General features: G+C 42.7%; 1 long non-coding RNA gene across 1 annotated transcript; it reads right to left on the bottom strand.

Annotated features, from left to right (window-relative positions):
- Nucleotides 1-1,890: 1,890 nt before the first annotated feature.
- On the bottom strand, nucleotides 1,891-5,538 carry LOC144893240 (uncharacterized). The gene is made up of 3 exons (XR_013624270.1): nucleotides 5,491-5,538; nucleotides 5,140-5,178; nucleotides 1,891-2,268 (listed from the first exon to the last, which is right to left on the bottom strand). It is a non-coding gene; the product is annotated as an uncharacterized LOC144893240 (long non-coding RNA).
- Between the last annotated feature and the right edge of the window lie 17,081 nt (nucleotides 5,539-22,619).

The following is a 22,619-nucleotide window of genomic DNA, read 5'->3' as shown; positions in this document are numbered from 1 at the left end:
GCTCTTCCAAGTGCCGTTGTAGTTTATATAAAGTCAGGCCCCGACATTAGTGGTGGATACGTTCCTGGAAAATGCTGCAAATGTCGAATTCACAAATGTGGGGGCATTGTTTCAGTGGGAAAAGGGGGGTGGGTCACAGGTTCTCTGCAGATCCTGATTCGCGGAAAATCCCATGAATGTCGACACCGCAAATGTCGGGGCATTCTTTTAATGGGGGGAACGAGGGATAGGTAACTGCGGTTCCCGATTCATAGGGGAAAATCCCACGAATGTCGACACCGCAAATGTCAGGGCATTGTTTCAATGAGGAAGAGAGGGATTTGTTCCTGGCATTTCCTGATTCATAGGGGAAAATCCCACGAATGTCGACACCGCAAATGTCGGGGCATTGTTTTAATGGGGGGAACGAGGGATAGGTAACTGCGGTTCCCGATTCATAGGGGAAAATCCCACGAATGTCGACACCGCAAATGTCAGGGCATTGTTTCAATGAGGAAGAGAGGGATTTGTTCCCGGCATTTCCTGATTCATAGGGGAAAATCCCACGAATGTCGACACCGCAAATGTCAGGGCATTGTTTCAATGAGGAAGAGAGGGATTTGTTCCCGGCATTTCCTGATGCATAGGGGAAAATTTTTAAAGTTAAAAAAAATGTCTGCGACCATGAATGCACATGGTTACAGTTTCATAAAATATGCTTAAATAATATTAAAAAACGATGACACCAGGTACTGTTTACAATGTTTATTGAAGGACAGTGATTACAGTTTATTAAAAGTCCTTAAACATACAGGGTTATTTACAATAGATTACAATTTCAATGATTGTGGATTACGATTGTGGAGGATTACAATGATTAAAGCAACGACAGGACGAGTGAACTCCAAGTGCTCATCTTCGAATGCCTGATCTTCACAAGTCCGAATTACTTGTCACTTGCGAAGCCAGCTGTTCCTTATCAACCGTTCCATTGGAGCACTTAAAATACCCTTCGGACAATCCCCGGGTCATACTTGGTATGTGGGCCAAATTTAATGACTGTGACATTTGTATGTATTACAGTTACATTTGTATGTATTACTGTTACATTTGTATGTATTACTGTTACATTTGTATGTATTAGTTACATTTGTATGTATTACTGTTACATTTGTATGTATTAATGTCATAATAACCACACAAATTACTGCGATGATATTTATATATTACTGTTACATTTGTGTGTATTAGTTACATTTGTATGTATTAGTTACATTTGTATGTATTAGTTACATTTGTATTATTACATTTGCGGATTGGCTACCATGGCTGCCTGGAACATTGCCGCAAGTTTCTGTGCAGCTCGTTGTAGGGAAGCATCACGTCATCCAACCCCTCTCAAGATTGAGGTAAAGCACCATGACTGGGTCAGCTCGTTGTAGGGGAGCATCATGTCATTGTTGTAGGGTGTGGGTGTCGTTGTCGTTGTAGGATTGCTCGTTGTCGGGGAGCATCATGGTAACGCTCCATGATTGGGTCAGCTTCTTGCCCACATATCCTGCAGCACCTTACCCCAGGAACTTGGCCATAGGGTTGGTCCTTTGCTTTCAAGCTTGCAAGTGCATCGCCTCTTCCTCTTTTTGTGGTGCATTTTATTGGTGTACATCTTTTTCAGCCTCTTTATCCACTTTGTAAAACAGAAAAGAATCCAGCGAATTGCCAAAGAATTGTACACAACTTGAAAGATGATTTCGTAGATGTTCATCTCCACCATCTCTTCTTCCTGATCTTCCCTTGAAATGAAGTCCAGACATTCTGAAGGGTTTGGGTTTGCAATGAGCAAAAGAAAGAGAAAATTTTACTTGGATGACTTTGAAATCAAATTAAGCAAAACAAACGCAGATCAGCCGTTCCTAATCAATAAATCATAATCAATTATGATTCCAACATTTCAGTGTGAAAATAAAACGAGGCCAAATATCATTTAAAATCACAAAAATCACAGTTATACAAGTAATTCTCAACCTGTTGTTATATCTGCAATGAAGAAATTATTACAAAAGGTAATGCAATGAAACAGTCCACCCAACTTACGAATCACTACTATTTTCTTGTTCTCTCAACATATTTTACATTCAGCATCAAAATCAACTTACGGTGAACATCCATATCATCCAGACATGTGGTTTCATTTCCAGGGATCTCAGTTGCTGGGGTCAACCAATGTGTTGGAGCGCACTTTGGGGAGCTCCATATGGAGGGCTCCCATGGGCAGGTGTCAGGTTCGATCTACAAAAAAAAGAAGTCAGAAAACTGAGTTTAGGAAAAATGTTTTAGTCCCACAACGCATTTAGACAAAGCATTATTAAATCCTTCATACATTATAGCTATGGATCCCACTTACCCTTATACATGATACAAATACATGCACATTTACACACATCTATATATCTATATATATCTGTATATATCTATATATATATCTGTATATATAATGCCGACAAACGGGATGACCAGGTTTACCGACATCCGAAGGACGACACATACATTGATGAAACAACCTGCCTGTGAAACACCAGAATGACAGTTTCAATTAACACAATGACAGAACACTGGAACCTAATTGTTTTCGTCAAGTTTATTAATATTTTTTATTCTCCCGTTTTTGCACGTTTATTTTCTTTTAAATTCATTTTCTCTGCAACCCGCTTGAGCGATTGCCACGGAATTTTCACCAAAGGAGCACCTAATGCAGTAGATTTTTTTTAAATGATAAGAATGATATAATAGGTCACGAGGTGCGGGTGCCATTTTGGAAAAAAAAAATAAAAAAATAACTTTGCACCTCTGTATCTCTGAAAACGCTCCATGAAAAAAATTGAAAATTGACACATCGTCAAGAACTCCCCATGAGGAGTAAAATATATGTTGATCATGACATCGGTGCCTTCATATACAACACTTAATCCGGTCATAAGTACAATGCTTAATCCAATCAGTTTGAAATGTATTGAGCGTAATCTAGGCAAAAATTGTATGGGAGAATTATTACCCCCGCCACCAAAGGTGGATGGAGGTTATGTTTTCACCCCTGTCTGTTTGTCTGTCCTTTTGTCTGTGAACAAAATATCTCGAAAAGTTGTGGACGGATTCGGACGAAATATGTCAGAGATGTAGCGTATGTGACAAGGACGAAATGATTAGATTTTGGTGAAGATCCGGATTTGGATCCGGCTATTAGAATTTTTAAGTGATTCTTCACCTTTGGGAGATAGGGCCCTAAACAATTCCTTAGTTGGATATCTCAAAAAGTTATGGACGGATTTGGACGAAACTTTGTGGATTGGTTGGGTGTCTGACAAGATCGATTCAATTGGATTTTGGTGAAGATCTGAATATGGATTCGGATATAATTATTTATTTTTTTCAAGTGATTCTTCACCATTGGGAGATAGGGCCAAAAACGATGCATAGCAGGATATCTCAAAAGTTTATGGATGGATTTGGACGAAACTTGTTGAACAGGTTGTTTGTGTGAGACAAAGAAGAATCGATTCAATTTTGGTGAAGATCCAGATCCGATCCAGCTTGCAGAATTTTTTAAGGGATTCTTCACCATTGATTGATATGGCCAACCAGGCGGAGGTATGCTCTCCACTGAGTGCCGTTCTCGTATTGATGATGTCATTGGTCGCATGATTCGGCAGCCATATTGGCTTGAAAATACAAACTTTCTCCAAAACGGCTCACTAGATCGATGTGAAACGCCACACATATGATCTAACAGCCTTGGGAAATATATGTTGAAAACGATCAAGTCATAGGTCACATTGTTTGTCAGCCATATTGGATAAAAAAAACGAACCTTATCCGATCAACACAAAACATCACACACATGAACTCCTTCCCAATGCTAGGCGGCGGACATTTTTTTTTATCTCAAAGGCCATGTGGTTGGGCAGCCATATTGGATCAAAGTAAAATAAATAAATAACTTTCCATGAAACGGCTTATGCTGTTGAAGTCAAACTTTACAAAATTTAAATGTGATAGATCACATGGTCTGGCAGCGAGAATATTATATATATGTGAAGAAGAAGAAACCTTTATGATGAAGAAGAATAATTATTTTCACACTCCAGTACGGCTTAAAAGAATGATGTGAAACTTCACACACATTATTAACGAGTATTTTGGAATACAGTTTGGTAATTTAAACATCGGCGGTTGCATTTCTGGCAGCCATTATTAAAAATTATTTTGAATCTGAGTATTGTTTGAATTCCTTTAAATTTCATTTTTTAAATCAAATTCTGAATCGAGTTTTTTTTTTTTAAGAGGATTTCATTGGTCACGTGTCTGATCAAAGTGGGACGTCTTTGCACCGGACCATCACTGCCAACAGTTACAAAGTGGCAGTTCTAGTTATTATAATTAATAACACCTGTCAAAGTGATTTTAACCCAAACTAACCAATTCTCGTAATCGTCATTTCAACCCAAACTAACCCATACTCGTCAAAGTGATTGACACAAACTGTCCATTTCCGTTCACACGACTTCAACCCAAACGAAGCAACCAACACTGGTAACACCGGGAAAACATTTATTTTTCTACATTCGCTCAAGCTCTTTTTGAGCGGTGATACTTTTCCGAATTTGCCTTTTGATGTCCATTAGCCATCTTCATCACATCACCTGTATCTTTTACATTGTCCTCTGCACTCACAACCTCTGCTGCTTTACTTCTGTTTCGTTATAAGAGGTTGAGAATGCAGGTTTGACTCTAAATGGTACAAGTGATGATGAGGGACCACCCCGGTGACGAGTCTGGTCTTGGATCTAATAATCATCACCAAGATCTCCATAAATTTCGGGCAGATCAGATCGCTAAATTTAACCTCTGGAGGAACATTTTAATTTTAATTTACTTAATAAATGAACAACTCATCCACTGAAATAAGTAAACCTGTTCTAGACATCACACAATCTCGCAAAACCCACACATGTAATTTCGGCCCATGAGTTGCTTGGTGGTTCTACTGCAGGAAACTAACCGTGCGTTCAACCCTCTTGAGCTAGGACGCCATGTTTGAGTGTGTTAAGTCAGGACCCCTCTGGGATTAAAGCGTGTGTTTGAGTGATGTGTTTGCGATCATACCTTCAGAAAGGAGGTCGGAAGGATGTTAACTTCGGACTTCTGAGAGACATGAAAAGGGACATGAAAAAATGTGTGATGGACAGAAGAAAACAATAATTGAGAATTAATGAAATATTTCAACAAAGTGGCCACAGATGATCAGTTATCTCTCAACAGTCAGGGATATATTCTGCATGGTGTGTGTGGTTACAGATGTGGTTTTGCGAGTGGCTATGTCACTGCGTATGTGGTTGTCCTGGCCTGTTATGAAGTGTGTACATGTTCAGTTGGCTCTGCATGTATGTCATGGTGGTATTTATATCCTCTGGGATTAAAGTGTGTGTGTTTCTGGAATGATGTGTGTGACCATACCTTCAGAAAGGAGGTCGGAACGATGTTATGAATTCCATTGTACAAATACTTGAAAACCCCTATAATCTTCCGAGGAACAGATGGAACAGTTTCCTGTGTGATGGACACAAGAGAAGAAGAATTGAGAATTAATCAGATATTTCACTGAAATCGTGATCAGTGTTGAGGGTGAGGGGGCACTCGGAGGAGCATTTTGTCGATATTCGTTTGGTATGAGATTAGTGGTGTTCTGGGTCGGATTGGACGAGTGATATGCTTATTGGAATCATCCACACGTGAGCACTGACAGGATGTATCAACAACACCAGGAAAGGTAAATTCATAATCCCTTCTGTGATGCATTTGTCAGGTTGAGAATGCAGGTCCGACCCAAAAGGCTACAAGTGCTGATAAGTCTGGTTCAGGGAGTGGGGTTTTGGATCGAAAAATCATCACCAAAATCTCAATTCGTGAAAATTAAGTTCCTGGCAGATCGGATCACTAAATGTAACCTTTATTTGAACATTTTATTGTAAATTTACTTCATAAATGAACAACTCATCCTCTGAGATATATAAATATGTTCTTAGCCGAATAACGTCTTCACAACACCCAAACTCGGGATGGAGATGGAGTCCTCGCAACACCCAAATCGCAGGAGATTAATTATTGACTATTGAACCACCTTGAGATAAATAGAATGCCAAATTTAAGTGTGTGACATCAAAACGCCGTGATGTCCACAGGTAACAAATGCGCACAGTGAAAACTTTTAGGAAGTGTGCAATGAACACCGCACAAGATCGAAGTGGCCATTGGTGGCGCAGTCAAGAAGTAACGGATCAAACGGCCCCTCCGATTCCTTTAAACTGAAAAGCCTGAAAGTGTTTCATTTCCTCAACAGTCATAGATTTGTGCGGGTGGAAGCGTGGTTACATATGTGGCTGCCCTCGTCTTTTGGAAAGCGTGGAAACACTTTGTTGGACGAGCATGTCTGCCCTGGTATAAGTTATATTCCCCGGCATTAAAACGTGTGTTTCTGGAGTGACATATATGCGAACATACCTTCAGAAAGGAGGACGGAACGATGTTACAGATTGTTTCACACAAAGACCTGGAAATGTGTTGGGGCTCCACAGACACAACCTTCTGTGTGATGGACAGAAGAAAACAATAATTGAGAATTAACGAAAGATATTTCACCAAAGTGGCCACAAATGATCAGTGATAGGTTCTGGATGGTGTGAGGTTACAGCCGAAGCCAAAAATATTGGCACCCTTGCACTTTTTTTCAAAGAACTCACAATTTTCTCGAAAACTAAGTTCAAATGGACAAAAGTATTTGGCCTCCACAATTCTCTATTTCACTGTTAATTTTACAAAACCATTGTTTTTCATTCAGAACTTAATATATCCTTTGAAATCATAAAATAAAAAGAAATGCTGTTGATAAAATTATTGACACCCTATCCTTAATATTTGGTAGCACAGCCTTTGGACAAAATAACTGCAGTCAAGCACTTCCTATATCCATGAATGAGCTTCCTACACCTCTCTACTGGTAGTTTGGCCCACTCTTCTTGTGCAAACTGCTCCTGTTTTGCCAGATTTGAAAGGTGCCTTCTCCCAACTGCTGTTTTCAGATCTCCCCACAAGTGTTCAATGGGATTTAGATCTGGACTCATTGCTGGCCACTTCAGAACAGTCCAGCATTTTGTCTTGAACCATTCCAGGGTGCTTTTTGAAGTGTGTTTGGGGTCATTGTCCTGCTGGAAGACCAATGACCTTCGACGGAGACCCAGATTTCTGACACTGGGTTGAACATTGCGCTCCAAAATGCCTTGGTAATCTCTTGATTTCATGATGCTATGCACACATTCAAGTCACCCAGTGCCAGAGGCAGCACAGCAACCCCAAAACATCACTGAACCTCCTCCATGTTTGACTGTAGGGAAGGTGTTCCTTTATTTGAATGCTTCATTTTGTTTTCTGTAAACATAGAGATGACGTGCTTTACCAAAAAGCTCTTATTTGGTCTCATCTGTCCATAGGACATTCACCCAGAAGGATTTTGGCTTGTTCAGGTGTGTTTTGCCAAACTCCAGTCATGCTTTCTTCTGTCTCTCTCTCAGCAGTGAAGTCCTCAAGGGTCTTCGACCATAGAACCCCATTTCATTAAGTTGGCGACGGATGGTGCGAGTTGAAATTGTCATACTGTGTTGTGATTTAATTGACTCACTGTGTTGAAATTTATATCCTCTGTGTCTGAAGGTCAGCTTGAATCTGTTTGGCAGTTGATTGAGATGCTTTCTCCATAATTCAATCAATCGTTCGCTGTAATCTTCGATCAAGTTTTCTCTTGTGGCCACGTCCAGAGAGGTTGGCTGCAGTGCCATGGGCCTCAAACTTCCTGATAACATTGCGTACGGTGGACACAGGAACATCAAGGTCTCTGGAGATGGACTTGTAGCCTTGAGATTGTCCATGCTTGGCTACAATATTGTGTCTGACCTCCTCAGACAATTCTCTGGTTTTCTTTCTTTTCTCCATTCAAACTGGTTGAATGCGTGATTCTTACATTGCAGGCACCTGCAACTCACCAAAGGTGAGTTCAATTCCAAAGTAAAGGAGAATCACCTGCTTGAAATCCAATTATTTCTAACAACTTCTAAAACGTGCCAAAAATATTGTCCAGGCCATTTTAGGATTTTTGTGTGGAATAAGCTAAGATTTCGGAATATCTTCAGCTTTTTTTTGTTTTGTTCCACTGCAAACCAAAGACATACATTTGTGGAAACCAATTTTTTTTTAATCTCAACAATTTTCTGAAAGAAATGGTGCATTGTTTGAAAGCAGTGCAAGGGTGCCAATTATTTTTGGCCACAACAGTACATATGTGATTCTGCGAGTTGCTATGTTGTTGCGTATGTGGTTGTCCTGGCCTTTTACGAAGTGTCTACATGCTCAGGTGGGTGTGCATGTCTGTCCTGGTATAAATTATATCCTGTGGCATTAAAGTGTGCATGTTTCTGGAATGATGTGTGTGTGATCATACCTTCAGAAAGGAGGTTGGAACGATGTTATGAATTCCATTGTACAAATACCTGAAAACCCCTATAATCTTCTGAGGAACAGATGGAACAGTTTCCTGTGTGATGGACACAAGAGAAGAAGAAATGAGAATTAACGAAAGATATTTCACCAAAGTGGCCACAAATGATCAGTGATCCCTCAACAATCAGGGATATGTTCTGGATGGTGTGAGGTTACAGCCGAAGCCAAAAATTTTGGCACCCTCGCACCTTTTTCAAATAACTCACAATTTTCTCAAAAACGAAGTTCAAATGGACAAAAGTATTTGGCCTCCACAATTCTCTATTTCACTGTTAATTTTACAGAACCATTGTTTTTCATTCAGAACTTAATATATCCTTTGAAGTCATAAAATAAAAAGAAATGCTGTTGATAAAATTATTGACACCCTATCCTTAATATTTGGTAGCACAGCCTTTGGACAAAATAACTGCAGTCAAGCGCTTCCTATAGCCATTAATGAGTTTCTACACCTCGCTACTGGCAGTTTGACCCACTCTTCTTGTGCAAACTGCTCCGGTTTTGCCAGATTTGAAAGGTGCCTTCTCCCAACTGCTGTTTTCAGATCTCCCCACAGGTGTTCAATGGGATTTAGATCTGGACTCATTGCTGGCCACTTCAGAACAGTCCAGCATTTTGTCTTGAACCATTCCAGGGTGCTTTTTGAAGTGTGTTTGGGGTCATTGTCCTGCTGGAAGACCAATGACCTTCGACGGAGACCCAGATTTCTGACACTGGGTTGAACATTGCGCTCCAAAATGCCTTGGTAATCTCTTGATTTCATGATGCCATGCACACATTCAAGTCACCCAGTGCCAGAGGCAGCACAGCAACCCCAAAACATCACTGAACCTCCTCCATGTTTGACTGTATGGAAGGTGTTCCTTTATTTGAATGCTTCATTTTGTTTTCTGTAAACATAGAGATGACGTGCTTTACCAAAAAGCTCTTATTTGGTCTCATCTGTCCATAGGACATTCACCCAGAAGGATTTTGGCTTGTTCAGGTGTGTTTTGCCAAACTCCAGTCATGCTTTCTTCTGTCTCTCTCTCTCTCAGCAGTGAAGTCCTCAAGGGTCTCCGACCATAGAACCCCATTTCATTAAGTTGGCGACGGATGGTGCGAGTTGAAATTGTCATACTGTGTTGTGATTTAATTGACTCACTGTGTTGAAATTTATATCCTCTGTGTCTGAAGGTCAGCTTGAATCTGTTTGGCAGTTGATCGAGATGCTTTCTCCATAATTCGATCAATCGTTCGCTGTAATCTTCGATCAAGTTTTCTCTTGTGGCCACGTCCAGAGAGGTTGGCTGCAGTGCCATGGGCCTCAAACTTCCTGATAACATTGCGTACGGTGGACACAGGAACATCAAGGTCTCTGGAGATGGACTTGTAGCCTTGAGATTGTCCATGCTTGGCTACAATATTGTGTCTGACCTCCTCAGACAATTCTCTGGTTTTCTTTCTTTTCTCCATTCAAACTGGTTGAATGCATGATTCTTACATTGCAGGCACCTGCAACTCACCAAAGGTGAGTTCAATTCCAAAGTAAAGGAGAATCACCTGCTCGAAATCCAAATATTTCTAACAACTTCTAAAACGTGCCAATAATATTGTCCAGGCCATTTTAGGATTTTTGTGTGGAATAAGCTAAGATTTAGGAATATCTTCAGCTTTTTTTTGTTTTGTTCCATTGCAAACCAAAGACGTACATTTGTAGAAACCAATTTTTTTTGAATTTCAACAATTTTCTGAAAGAAATGGTGCATTGTTTGAAAGAAGTGCACGGGTGCCAATATTTTTGGCCACAACAGTACATATGTGATTCTGCGAGTTGCTATGTTGTTGCGTATGTGGTTGTCCTGGCCTTTTATGAAGTGTCTACATGCTCAGGTGGGTGTGCGTGTCTGTCCTGGTATAAATTATATCCTGTGGCATTAAAGTGTGCATGTTTCTGGAATGATGTGTGTGTGTGATCATACCTTCAGAAAGGAGGTTGGAACGATGTGATGAATTCCATTGTACAAATACCTGAAATCCCATATAATCTTCTGAGGAACAGCTGGAACAGTTTCCTGTGTGATGGACACAAGAGAACAAGAATTGAGAATTAATGAAAGATATTTTACTGAAATGGTGATAAATGTTGTTGAGGGTGAGGGGGCACTCAGAGGAGCATTTTATCAATAACCGTTTGGTATGAGATTCCTGGTGTTCTGGGTAGGATCGGACGAGTGGTATTCAAGTGGAATCATCCACACATGAGGACTGGCAGGATGTATCAACTACACCAGGAAAGGTGAACTCATAATCCCTTCTGTGATGCATTTGTCAGGTTGAGAATGCAGGTGTGACGCAAAAGGGTGCAAGTGCTGATCACAGTCTGATTCAGGGAGGAGTAGGGTGTTGGATCGAAAGAATATCACCAAGATCTCCATTGATGAACTTTAACTTTCTGGCAGATCAGTTCGCTAAATTTATCCTTTCCTGGAACACTTTATTTTAAATTTACTTCACAAATGAACAACTCATCCTCTGAAATAAATAATCCTGTTCTTAGCCTAAAAACGTCCTCATAACACCCATACGCGGAATGTCAGACATTGAGCTGCTCAAAGGTTCTACTGCAGGAGATTAATTGTTTGTTGCACCACCATGAGATCGGGCGCCAAGTTTGAGTGTGTTACGTCATAACGCAGTGACATCCACAGGTCGCAAATGCGCACAATGAAAACTTTCAGCAAGTATGCAACGACCACCGCACAGGATCTAAGTGGCCATTGGTGGTGCAACAAGGAAGTAACGGATCAAATGCACCCCACCGGTTCCTTTAAACTGGAGAGCCTGAAAAGTGTTTCGTTTCCTCAACAGTCATAGATTTGTGCGGGTGGAAGCATGGTTACATATGTGGTTGCCCTCGTCTGTTGGAAAGTGTGGACCCCTTTGTTGGTCGTGCATGTCTGCCCTGGTATCATGGACAGACATGCATGACCAACTGGTCGTGGTATCATTTATGTCCTCCAGGATTATCGTGTGTGTGTTTGTGGAGTGATGTGCGTGTGCGATCATACCTTCAGAAAGGAGGTTGAAACGATGTTCTGAATTCCTTTGTACAAATAGCTGAAAACTCCTTCATTCTTCTGAGGAACAGATGGAACAGCTTCCTGTGTGATGGATGCAAGAGAAGAAGAAGTGATGATTCGTGAAAGATATTTCACTGAAATGGTGATAAATTTGAGGGTAAGGGTCACTCAGAGGAACATTTTATCGATAATCGTTTGGTATGAGATTCCTGGTGTTGTTGGTAGGATTGGACGAGTGGTTGGATTCTTTTGGAATCGTCCACACGTGAGCACTGGCAGGATGTATCAACAACACCAGGAAAGGTAAACTCATAATCCCTTCTGTGATGTATTTGTCAGGTTGAGAATGCAGGTCCGACCCAAAAGAGTACAAGTGCTGATCACAGTCCGGTTCAGGGAGGAGTAGGGTCTCGGATCGAAAGATTATCACCAAGATCTCCAGTGATGAACTTCAACTTTCTGGCAGAACAGTTCGTGAAATTTATCCTTTCGTGGAATACTTCATGATACATTTACTTCACAAATGAACAACTCATCCTTTGAAATAAATAATTCTGTTATTATTATTATTATTTTTTTTATTTTTTTTTTTTTTTTTTTTGTATACAAGATCGAGGCTCGTGAAAGAGCGAACATTAATCACACAGAAAGACAAACAGACACACAAAACAAGTAACATCGGGAGCGGTAGACAAGATGGGGAGAGAGGGGGAAGGACACAAACACAACATTTGAGAGCAGGGACTGAGAGACATGGAGACATCGAGAGAACTGTGGGAGGGAGAGGGCTTTGGGGGGAAGGCATGGGAAGGGGGGGGGGGGGGGGGGTGGGAGAGGTATAAAACATATGGACCCTGCCAAGACTTCCAGGAAAGAAGTTGGAATTTCAAACAAGGTGGATCTGGGGTGAATTAGTGGGGGTAGAAAAGATCAAGGTTTTGGATGGGGGAAGATAAGAGATGGTGGTGAACAGCTGTTTTGAAGACCTGGAGGGAGGAGTGTGATTGAAGTGAGTGTGGGAGTTTGTTCCAGAGGCGGGAGAAAAGAGGAATGAAAGAGTGAAGGTGAGCAGAGAGCCGAGATTTCGGCAGTTTAACCATCAGAGGGTGGCTGGCAGATCTTGTGCGACCTGTAGGAATATTTGGGGGACAGAGCACAGAGAGAGCTGGGGGAGCAAGGCCGGAGAGGAGTCGGTAGAAGACAGAAAGACCACCTGCCTGCCTGCGGTGAGTGAGTGAAAGGCCCTCAGAGATAGCTTCATCGCGGGAGATTCCAATGATTCTGAAAGCTTTGGATTCAACAGCGTGAAGCCGAGCCAGGTGTGAGGCAGGAGCACCGGCCCATAGGGGAGAACAGTATTCCATTGAGCTGCGGATGAAAGCCTTGTGTGTGGTGAGGAGCTCAGGTGTGCCTAGGAAGGACTTCGCACGACGGAGGATGCCCAGTCGGCGACTGGCTTTGGAGGCCAGCTTGGAAATGTGGTTTTCCCAAGAAAGATCATGGCAGATGGTGAGACCCAAAAGCTTGAGCGACAGAACTTCTTGGAGAGGATTGTTGAGAAAGTAGATGGGAGGGTTGTCCAGTCGATCTTTTCGGAGAGACATAGTAAGAGTGTGAGATTTGTCAGGATTGAAAGACATGTTCCACATGTTTGACCAGTCTGTGATTTTGTCCAGGTCTTCAGAGAGTGAGGAGGCTGCAGACTGCCGATCTGAGGGAAGAGGAATGGAGCGGCAGAGAGTGGAGTCATCAGCAAAGAGATACAGAGGATTTTCCAGAGAGTCGGAGAGATCATTGACAAAGACCAGAAAAAGCACAGGGCCCAGCACACTGCCTTGGGGAACTCCAGCCTGAACGGGAAGGGGAGATGAGAGAAATCCATTCAGGGCCACACGTTGACTACGACCAGAGAGGAAGTCCGCAAGCCATGCATGGAGATTTCCATGGATACCATAGGAGGAGAGTTTGGTGAGCAGAGCTGGGTGCCAGACCGTATCGAAGGCACGTGATATGTCAAGGGAGACAGCTCTGATTTCCTGTTTGGCATTGAGGACCTCCATCCATTGTTGAGACAGCAGAAGCAGCATGTCCAGAGTAGAGTGACCTGGTCTGAAACCAAATTGATGATCAGAGATCAAGCCATTGGAGAAGAGGAAAGATTTCATATCCGAAGCAATGATGGATTCCATGACTTTGCTGATAATTGGGAGCAGGCTGATTGGTCTGTAGTTGCAAGGATCTGTTTTTGCACCTTTTTTGTGTAAAGCGGTAATGTTTGCTGATTTCCAGGATGCTGGCAGATGACCTTGAGCAAAAGATAGGGTGAAAAGAACAGAGAGAGGGTGAGATAGAGCGGCAGAGCAGGATTTTAGGACCCGTGGGCTGATGCCATCTGGTCCAGTTGCAGAATCAGAGTCGAGGTTTGACAAAAACTGCTCCACCTTGTCAGGAGAGAAGGTCACAGAGTCCAGGAGCAGTTTGGTTCGACTGGGAAAGGTGGGAACAGAGAGAGTTGGGTTTGGGACTAAGGATTTTGAGGCAAACACAGAGTTGAGGCATTCGGCTTTGTCACGTGCGATGTCAACTGTGTGGCCATTTGAGGTAAGGGAGGGGATGGAGGGGGAACAAACACCAGAAACGGATTTGACCAGACGCCACCAGGATTTGGAGGAAGGAGACAGGTTTGAGAGTTCATTCTTGAGTGAGGAGAGATAGTGCTTCCTGGCACTCCTGAGGGTAGACACACACTTGTTCCGAGCTTGGTGGAAGGAACTGAGATTTCCTTCAGTTGGATTAGCCTTCCAAGAGGCAAAGACAAGTTGTTTCAGGGCAACTGCCTCACCACAAGATTCAGTGTACCATGGACGGGAGGAAGGGTAAGACAACTGAAGGCGAGATGGGATAAATCTGTGCATGAGAGAGATCAGTTTGCCCTGGAAGAATTCCCAGGAAGAATTGATGTCAGAGGCAGTGGAGATGGGAGACCAATCCAGACGATTGATGGCTGCTTGAAGACCGTCCCAGTTGGCCTGAGTGAAATGCCAGACTCGTCGACGCTGAGGAGGCTCTCTGAGAATGGCCAGAGAGATGTCCACTTTGACAAGCACATGATCAGAAGAACCGATTGGAGCAGAAGAAGAGCAGCAGACATTAGCAGGGAAGTTAGTCATAACCAAGTCTAGAAGAGAAGATACTCCATTGGCTGAGATCCGGGTCGGGAAATTGACAGATTGTGTCAATCCCAGTGAGTCACAGAAGTCCTTTGCTGAGGGGCCTAGACTGGTGAGAGAGGAACCCACACCCAACCAGGTGGCATGATGACAATTGAAGTCACCACATATGAGGAAGAGAGAGTTGGGATGAGTGGATAGAAGTTGGTCCATGTTGTCAGACAGTGAAATGTAGATGGAGTCATCACTGTTTGGGGGACGGTACAGAACACATATGAACAAAAGGTGGGAGCGGAGAGGAAGCCGTAGCCAGAGGTACTCCTGGGGGTGAGGAGGAGAGAGGGCAGTGCAAGGAGAGTGAGGAAGAGAGTTTTTGATAAAGATAGCCACCCCACCACCAGGCCGAGGCTCAGGTCTATCATACCGGAGGAGGGAGTAACCAGGAAGAGATATTAAGGAATCAGAGACATCTTGAAGGAGGAAAGTCTCTGTTAAGCAGATCAAGTCTGGATTGTCAGAAGCAACCTGTATGGAGAGATCAGTCAGGTTTGAGCGAAGGCCCCGGATGTTTGAGGTCCATACCGTTAATGAAGAGAGAGGGGGAGCATCGGGTACAGGACAGGGGAGGGGAGGAGTAGGGTAAGATGAAGGATGAGAGGGGGAGGTAGGGAGAGCAGTTGTTAGTGTGTCAGCGATTGCAGAAGAGTTCCAAGAAAGGGAAGGATGAGGAGGATGAAAGGTTTGAAGGTGAAGGGATGAGGCACAGTGAGGTGTTGTTTGAGGGGGGGCAGAGGAAAGAAGAAGGTTGGGGGGGGGGGTGGAGGTATGAGATAGAAGGGAGACGAAGTGGGGAGGAGGCAGCTTTGAGGAGGAGGGAGAATTGGAGAGGAATGGTATGGGGGGAGATTTGAATGGGAGGGGTTGGGGGGGAGTTTTGAAGGGGAGGAGTGAGGGGGGAGTTTAGGAGGGGAAGGGCAAGGGGGGAGTTCAGGAGTGGAAGGGCAAGGGGGGAGTTCAGGAGTGGAGGGGTAGGGGGGGAGTTTAAGAGTGGCGGGGCAAGGGGGGAGTTTAGGAGTGTAGGTGCAAGGGGAGGGATTTGGATGGGAGGGGCAAGAGGGGAGTTTAGAAAGTGGATGATTAATGAAAGACGAACATTGAAAACAAATTGGGTTTGTTGTGATTTTCAAGTTAGCAATCCGGTTCAGAATGATGGAGGAGGGATGGAATGAATGTGAATTTAGACCATGTAGTGAGGGAGACGTATAAGATATTGAATTTCTTTTTTTTGAGGTGGAATGAGTTGGAGAGGAAATTGAGAAAAGCCTTTTAAATAGGAAGAAAAACAGCGTGTTGTAAAATACCACTGAGTAAAACACTGAAGGGGAAAGGTTATACATATTTAAATAATATTTAAACAGAACCGTGAACAATCTTATGTGCACAAAAATACCAACGGGGGGAGAGCCGAGAGGGACCACCACGAGTCACGTGAAGGGCAAACGGTGGATGGCAAGGAGTTAATGGGGGCGGGGCGAACAGCACACCTGGACAGAAAATACAGGATGAGTCAACAGTACACGTGGAGAAAGGACAATAAATGTTTTTTTTTGTTTGTTTGTTTGTTTGGTTTTTGGGGGTGGGGGGGGGGGGAGGTGGGGATTTAGAACGTTAGACAGAGTATTATGTTCGGGGTAGAAGGGAAAAAAACTAAGAGCCAAGCAAAACACGATTAAGATAACAAACACCGACGGGGGTACAACTACAAGGCCACACACGAGGAGCAGAACACGATTAAATAATTACAAGTTACAGGAAATTCAAACCAAAAGTAACTATAATCAAAACAATAACGCATGGACGATAAAATAACGAGTTGAAATTTGACAATCTATCTGGGGAAAATGACAATCTATCTGTTCTTTGCCGAAAAACATCCTCACAACATCCAAACGCGGGATGTCAGACTGTGTACAAATGTCAAGGGGACCTTGAGTCAGACCTTGAGCTGCTCGAAGGTTCTACTGCAGGAGTTGAATTGTCTGTTGAAACACCGTGACATAGCACACCAAGTTTGAGTGTGTTACGTCATATCACCGTGACATCCACAGGTCACAAAAGCGCACAATGAAAACTTCCAGAAAGCGTGCAACGACCACTGTACAGGCCAAATGTGGCCGTTGTTGGTGCAGTCAAGAAGAAACAGATCAAACGGACCCCTCCGATTCCTTTAAACTGGAGACCCTGGAAAGTGTTTGTTTCCTCAACAGTCATAGATTTGTTCTGGTGGGAGTGTGGTTGCATATGAGGTTTTCTGGATTGCTATGTTGATGCGTATGTGGTTGTCCTAGCCTGGTATGAAGTGTGTACATGTTCAGGTGGCTGTGGGTGTCTGCCCTGGTATCATTTTTATCCTCTGGGATTAAAGTGTGTGTGTTTCTGGAGTGATGTGTGTGCGATCATACCTTCAGAAAGGAGGTCGGAACGATGTTATAAATGCCATTGTACAAATAGCTGAAAACTCCTTTATTCTTCTGAGGAACAGATGGAACAGTTTCCTGTGTGATGGACACAAGAGAACAAGAATTGATTCATGAAAGATATTTCACTGAAATGGTGACAAATGTTTAGGGTAAGGAGGCACTCAGAGGAGCATTTTGTCAATAATCGTTTGGTTTGAGATTCCCGGTGTTCTGGGTAGGATTGGACGAGTGGTATTCTTTTGGAATAACCCACACGCGAGCACTGCAGGATGTATCAACAACACCAGGAAAGGTAAACTCATCATCCCTTCTGTGATGCATTTGTCAGGTTGAGAATGCAGGTCCGACCCAAAAGAGTACAAGTGCTGATCACAATTCGGTTCAGGGAGGAGTAGGGTCTTGGATCAAAAGAATTTCACCAAGATCTCCATTGATGAACTCTTACTTTCTGGCACAACAGTTCACGAAATTTATCCTTTTGTGGGACACTTTATTATAAATTTACTTCACAAATTAACAACTCATCCTCTGAAATAAACTAGATGGTATTCATAGAATACTTACCCTGCGCAGTCAACTTGTTGCGAGCCAACTCTTCTGTTTTTGAACATTTTTTTTTGTTTGATCCAATAGGGCTGCCAGACCATGTGAGCGATTAAATCATAAGTTTATATTCTCCAATATAATTGTTGCATAGATCACGCTCAATACATTTCAAACTGATCAGACTAAGCGTTGTCCCTGTCGAATTATGATGTCATAATTATGGTACCAATGACGTCATCGTTAACACCTATTTCCCATATGGAGTGCTTTACAATGAGCCATGTTTCCATTTTTTCCATGCAGTGGTTTTGGAGATATAGAGGTGCAACATTTGAGGTGCAACATATAGAGGTGCAACATTTGTGTGGCACACACACGTATGGCAAACGGCACACACACACGTACAGCACACGGCACACGACACACGTACGCGTTTGAATGCTTAACCCCGCATTTTGCTTCACGAGCGCAGGGTAATAATCCTGTTCTTAGCCTAAAAACGTCCTCACAACTACCAAACGCGGGATGTCAGATCTTGAGCTGCTCGAAGGTTCTACCGCAGGAGATGAATTGACTGTTGAACCACCATGACATAGGGTGCCAAGTTTGAGTGTATTACGTCATATCACAATGACATCCACAGGTCACAAAAGCACACAATGAAAACTTCCAGAAAGCGTGCAACGACCACTGTACAGGCCAAATGTGGCCGTTGTTGGTGCAGTCAAGAAGTGACAGATCAAACGGACCCCTCCGATTCCTTTAAACTGGAGACCCTGGAAAGTGTTTGTTTCCTCAACAGTCAAAGATTTGTTCTGGTGGGAATGTGGTTGCATATGAGGTTTTGTGGATTGCTATGTTGTTGTGTATGTGGTTGTCCTGGCCTGCTATGAAGTGTGTACATGTTCAGGTGGCTGTGCGTGTCTGCCCTGGTATCATTTATATCTTCTGGGATTAAAGTGTGTGTGCGTTTCTGGAGTGATGTGTGTGTGATCATATCTTCAGAAAGGAGGTCGGAATGATATTATAAATGCCATTGTACAAATAGCTGAAAACTCCTTTATTCTGTTGAGGTACAGATGGAACAGTTTCCTGTGTGATGGACACAAGAGAAGAAGAATTGATAATTACTCAAAGATATTTCAATGAAATGGTGATAAATGTTGAGGGTAATGGGGCACTCAGAGGAGCATTTTGTCGATAATCGTTTGGTATGAGATTCCTGGTGTTCTGGGTAGGATTGGACGAGTGGTATTCTTTTGGAATAATCCACATGTGAGGACTGGCAGGATGTAAATTTACTTCATCAATGAACAACTCATCCTGTGAGATATATAAATATGTTCTTAGCCTAAATAACGTCCTCACAACACCCAAACTCGGGATGGAGATTGAGTCCTCACAACACGCAAAGCGCAGGAGATGAATTGACTGTTGAACCACCATGAGATTTATAGAATGCCAAGTTTGAGTGCGTTACATCATAACGCCGTGACGTCCACAGGTCACAAATGCGCACACTGAAAACTTTTAGGAAGCGTGCAATGAACCGAAGTGGCCATTGGTGGTGCAGTCAAGAAGTAATGGTTCAAACGGACCCCTCCGATTCCTTTGAATTGGAGAGCCTGAAAGCGTTTCATTTCCTCAACAGTCATAGATTTATGCAGGTGGAAGTGTGGTCACATATGTGGTTGCTCTTGTCTGTTGAAAGTGTGGACACACTTTGTTGCTCGTGCATGTCTGCCTTGGTATCATTTACGTCCTCCAGGATTATCATGTGTGTGTTTCTGGAGTGATGTGTGTGTGCGATCATACCTTCAGAAAAGAGGGTAGAAGGATGTTACGGATGGTTTTACACAAAGACCAGGGAATGTCTTGGGGCTCCACAGACACAACCTTCTGTGTGATGGACACAGGAAAACAAAAATTGAGAATTAACGAAAGATATTTCACCAAAGTGGCCACAAATGATCAGCGTTTCCTCAACAGTCATAGATTTGTTCTGGTGGGAGTGTGGTTACATATGTGGTTTTGTGGATTGCTATGTTGTTGTGTAGGTGGTTGATCTGGCTTGTTATGAAGTATGTATATGTTCAGGTGGGTGTGCATGTCTGTCCTGGTATCATTTATATCCTCTGGGATCAAAGTGTGTGTGTTTGTGGAGTGATGTGTGTGCGATCATACCTTCAGACAGCAGGTCGGAACGATATTTCAGTTATTAAGTAAACAATAATTGATTATTAATGAAAGATATTTCACTGAATATGGTGGTGGAGAACTGAGCAACTCCTCATCCATAAAATATCCCATATTGTCTGCGTCTCAAATAGCCTCTCCTGATCAAACTCCTACCGCATGGCTTCTCGTGCCGACCCCTGTTTTAACTAAATGTGGAGGTGTGAAAGGCGGGTGTTTGGCATCTTAAAACCAAGCTTGCTCCGGGAAGGTGGAACTCATTAGCCTTGGTTGGCAGTCTTCCAAAAATGGGGGTAGAGGCACTGTTGTCTCAAAGAAGACTAGTTTACCCGTCCCAGCCCTTTTTGTTCTGTGCATAGACAACTTTCTTCATTTGTCTTGTTTCAATCCAAGGGGCTGGTTGTTCTGCTTTTGTTTTCTTTGTGTAGCCCCCACCTCGAGTGGCCCTATAGGCTTTGTGGTGGGCCATATCCCATAAAAAAAACTCGAAGAATGCGACTGTCGCCAATAGTCCCACAAGGGGTAGATGCCCTGGTTCACTGTCCAAAAAATAGAGGTTTGATTTCAATCCCTTCAGCTGTTCTCAAGTATCACATGACAGGTTTCACATTGATCGGTGAAGCAGTTTCAGAGAAGGGATTTTGTTTAAATATCGGCTTTAAAGCTAATATGGCTGCCACACCATCACGTTTGTGAGGATTCGTGTTGATCGGATAAGGTTCGTTTTTCTATCCAAGATGGCTGCCCAAGCACGTGACCTACAACATCATCATTTTCAAACTATATGCAACAGTGCTGTTATGTGATATTTGTAAAATCCCGCATTGATAGGGTGAGCGGTTTCGGAGATATAATTATTTAATATTTTCCTTCAATCCAATATGGCTGTCAAACCATGTGACCTATGATGTCATAAATTTAATATTTCAATACAAATGGGTCATAGATCATAGGCATGCAATTTCAGATTTTTAGGACAAGGAATTCGATTGAAACATTTTTGGCTGGTATACCACTTCACCGATGATGTCATCATTGTCATGCTTTTGTTCTCCATTGGGAGTACGTAACAATGTGCCGTTTCAAATTTTTCCATTCAGCAGTTTCCGATAAATAATTTTTAAATTATTTGCTTTTAATCCAAGATGGTTGCCATACAACGTAACCTATGACGTCACAATTATCATGAAGACATTGTGCATGGGTGTCACTCCCACCCTGAAAGTTGTCTCAATCGGACATATGGTTGCTGAGAAAAACGCGGTTTATCCCGAATGGACGGACAACCCGAACACGTAATGCCTCCGGAGACTTTGTCGGCGGAAACATTAAAAACATAATCACCAAGGGATTTAAATTTACGTCAGATCGGATCACTAAATTTAACCTTTCAAAGAACATTTTATTATAAGTTTACTCCGTCAGTGAACAACTGATCCACTGAAATAAATAAACCTGTTCTTCACCTCACGACGTCCCCACAACACGAAAACGCGGGATGTCCGACTGCGAGCTGCTCGAAGGTTCCACAGCAGGAGACGAACCGTCCGTTCAAACCTCCGCAGAAGGGCGCCAAGTACGGCATGACGTCGACACGTCGCAAACGCGGACAGAGAAAACATCCCGGAAACGCACAACGCCCACGCCCACCGCACGGGGTCGACATTATTGTGGAAAAGGGGCACGAACGTGTCGAACGAGCGAACCTTCTCGGTACTTGAACACATGAAGGACACGACAGGAACTTTGACGCAGGAGGAGGAGGAAGTCATTCGGCCCAGCAAGCCGACGTTACATCAACACTATATTAATCTAATCTACAACATTGGACAGAGAACTCGGTCGATAAATGTCGGGAGAATTCCATAAAGAAACTCAGTTGAAAACTTACTTCTTTGATGACGTCACCGCGTCCATGGTGGAAAATGGGGTGAGAGATGGTAATGGTCGACAGTACAAACAAAAATAGCACGATGATCAGAGATACACACTTCATGCTTCTCTTCTCACGAACAATGAGTGGAACAGCGTTTGTGGGTCAATTATACAACACCGAGAACCATTGTGACGGCGACAATGACGTCATTGGATGACGAAATCGGAACAGTTTAATGATAAATAACTAAACATTAAGAGAAGATAATTCAAAATTAAAACAATTAACATTTACTAGATGAACACTTTTAATAATAAACGGTCATTTAAATATTTTAATTTTCAAAGTATATCCTTCAATTGAACGAATGGAGCTAATTATTCATTCCGTCGTCCGTTCATCCCCATGGCAACAGATGTGCATTGATTCGAATTGCATTCCTGATGTTTTTCAACCATTAAATCTGTAAATAACCCCAGAACAAAAACAAATAAACAGGAGTGTGTTCCATTACCAAGCGGCTTGCTATCGCTTTCCAATGTTTGTACATCTCGACATCGTAATCTGTATATATCTACATATAGTAATCAACATACATCAACAACAACAACAACAACATGCATTTTAAGGCCATTTTCCCTGCTAGAGCGGGGGTTAGCCTTGCGGTCCCCACGACAATGTTCTCAATTTTGCCCTATTTTCTGCA

The sequence above is a fragment of the Myxine glutinosa genome, chromosome 1 (assembly GCF_964187855.1).
Source record: "Myxine glutinosa chromosome 1, kmMyxGlut1.1, whole genome shotgun sequence".
NCBI lineage: Eukaryota > Metazoa > Chordata > Myxini > Myxiniformes > Myxinidae > Myxine > Myxine glutinosa.
The sequence above is the reverse complement of the archived record's forward strand: the minus strand, read 5'-3'. Positions and strand labels throughout refer to the sequence as shown.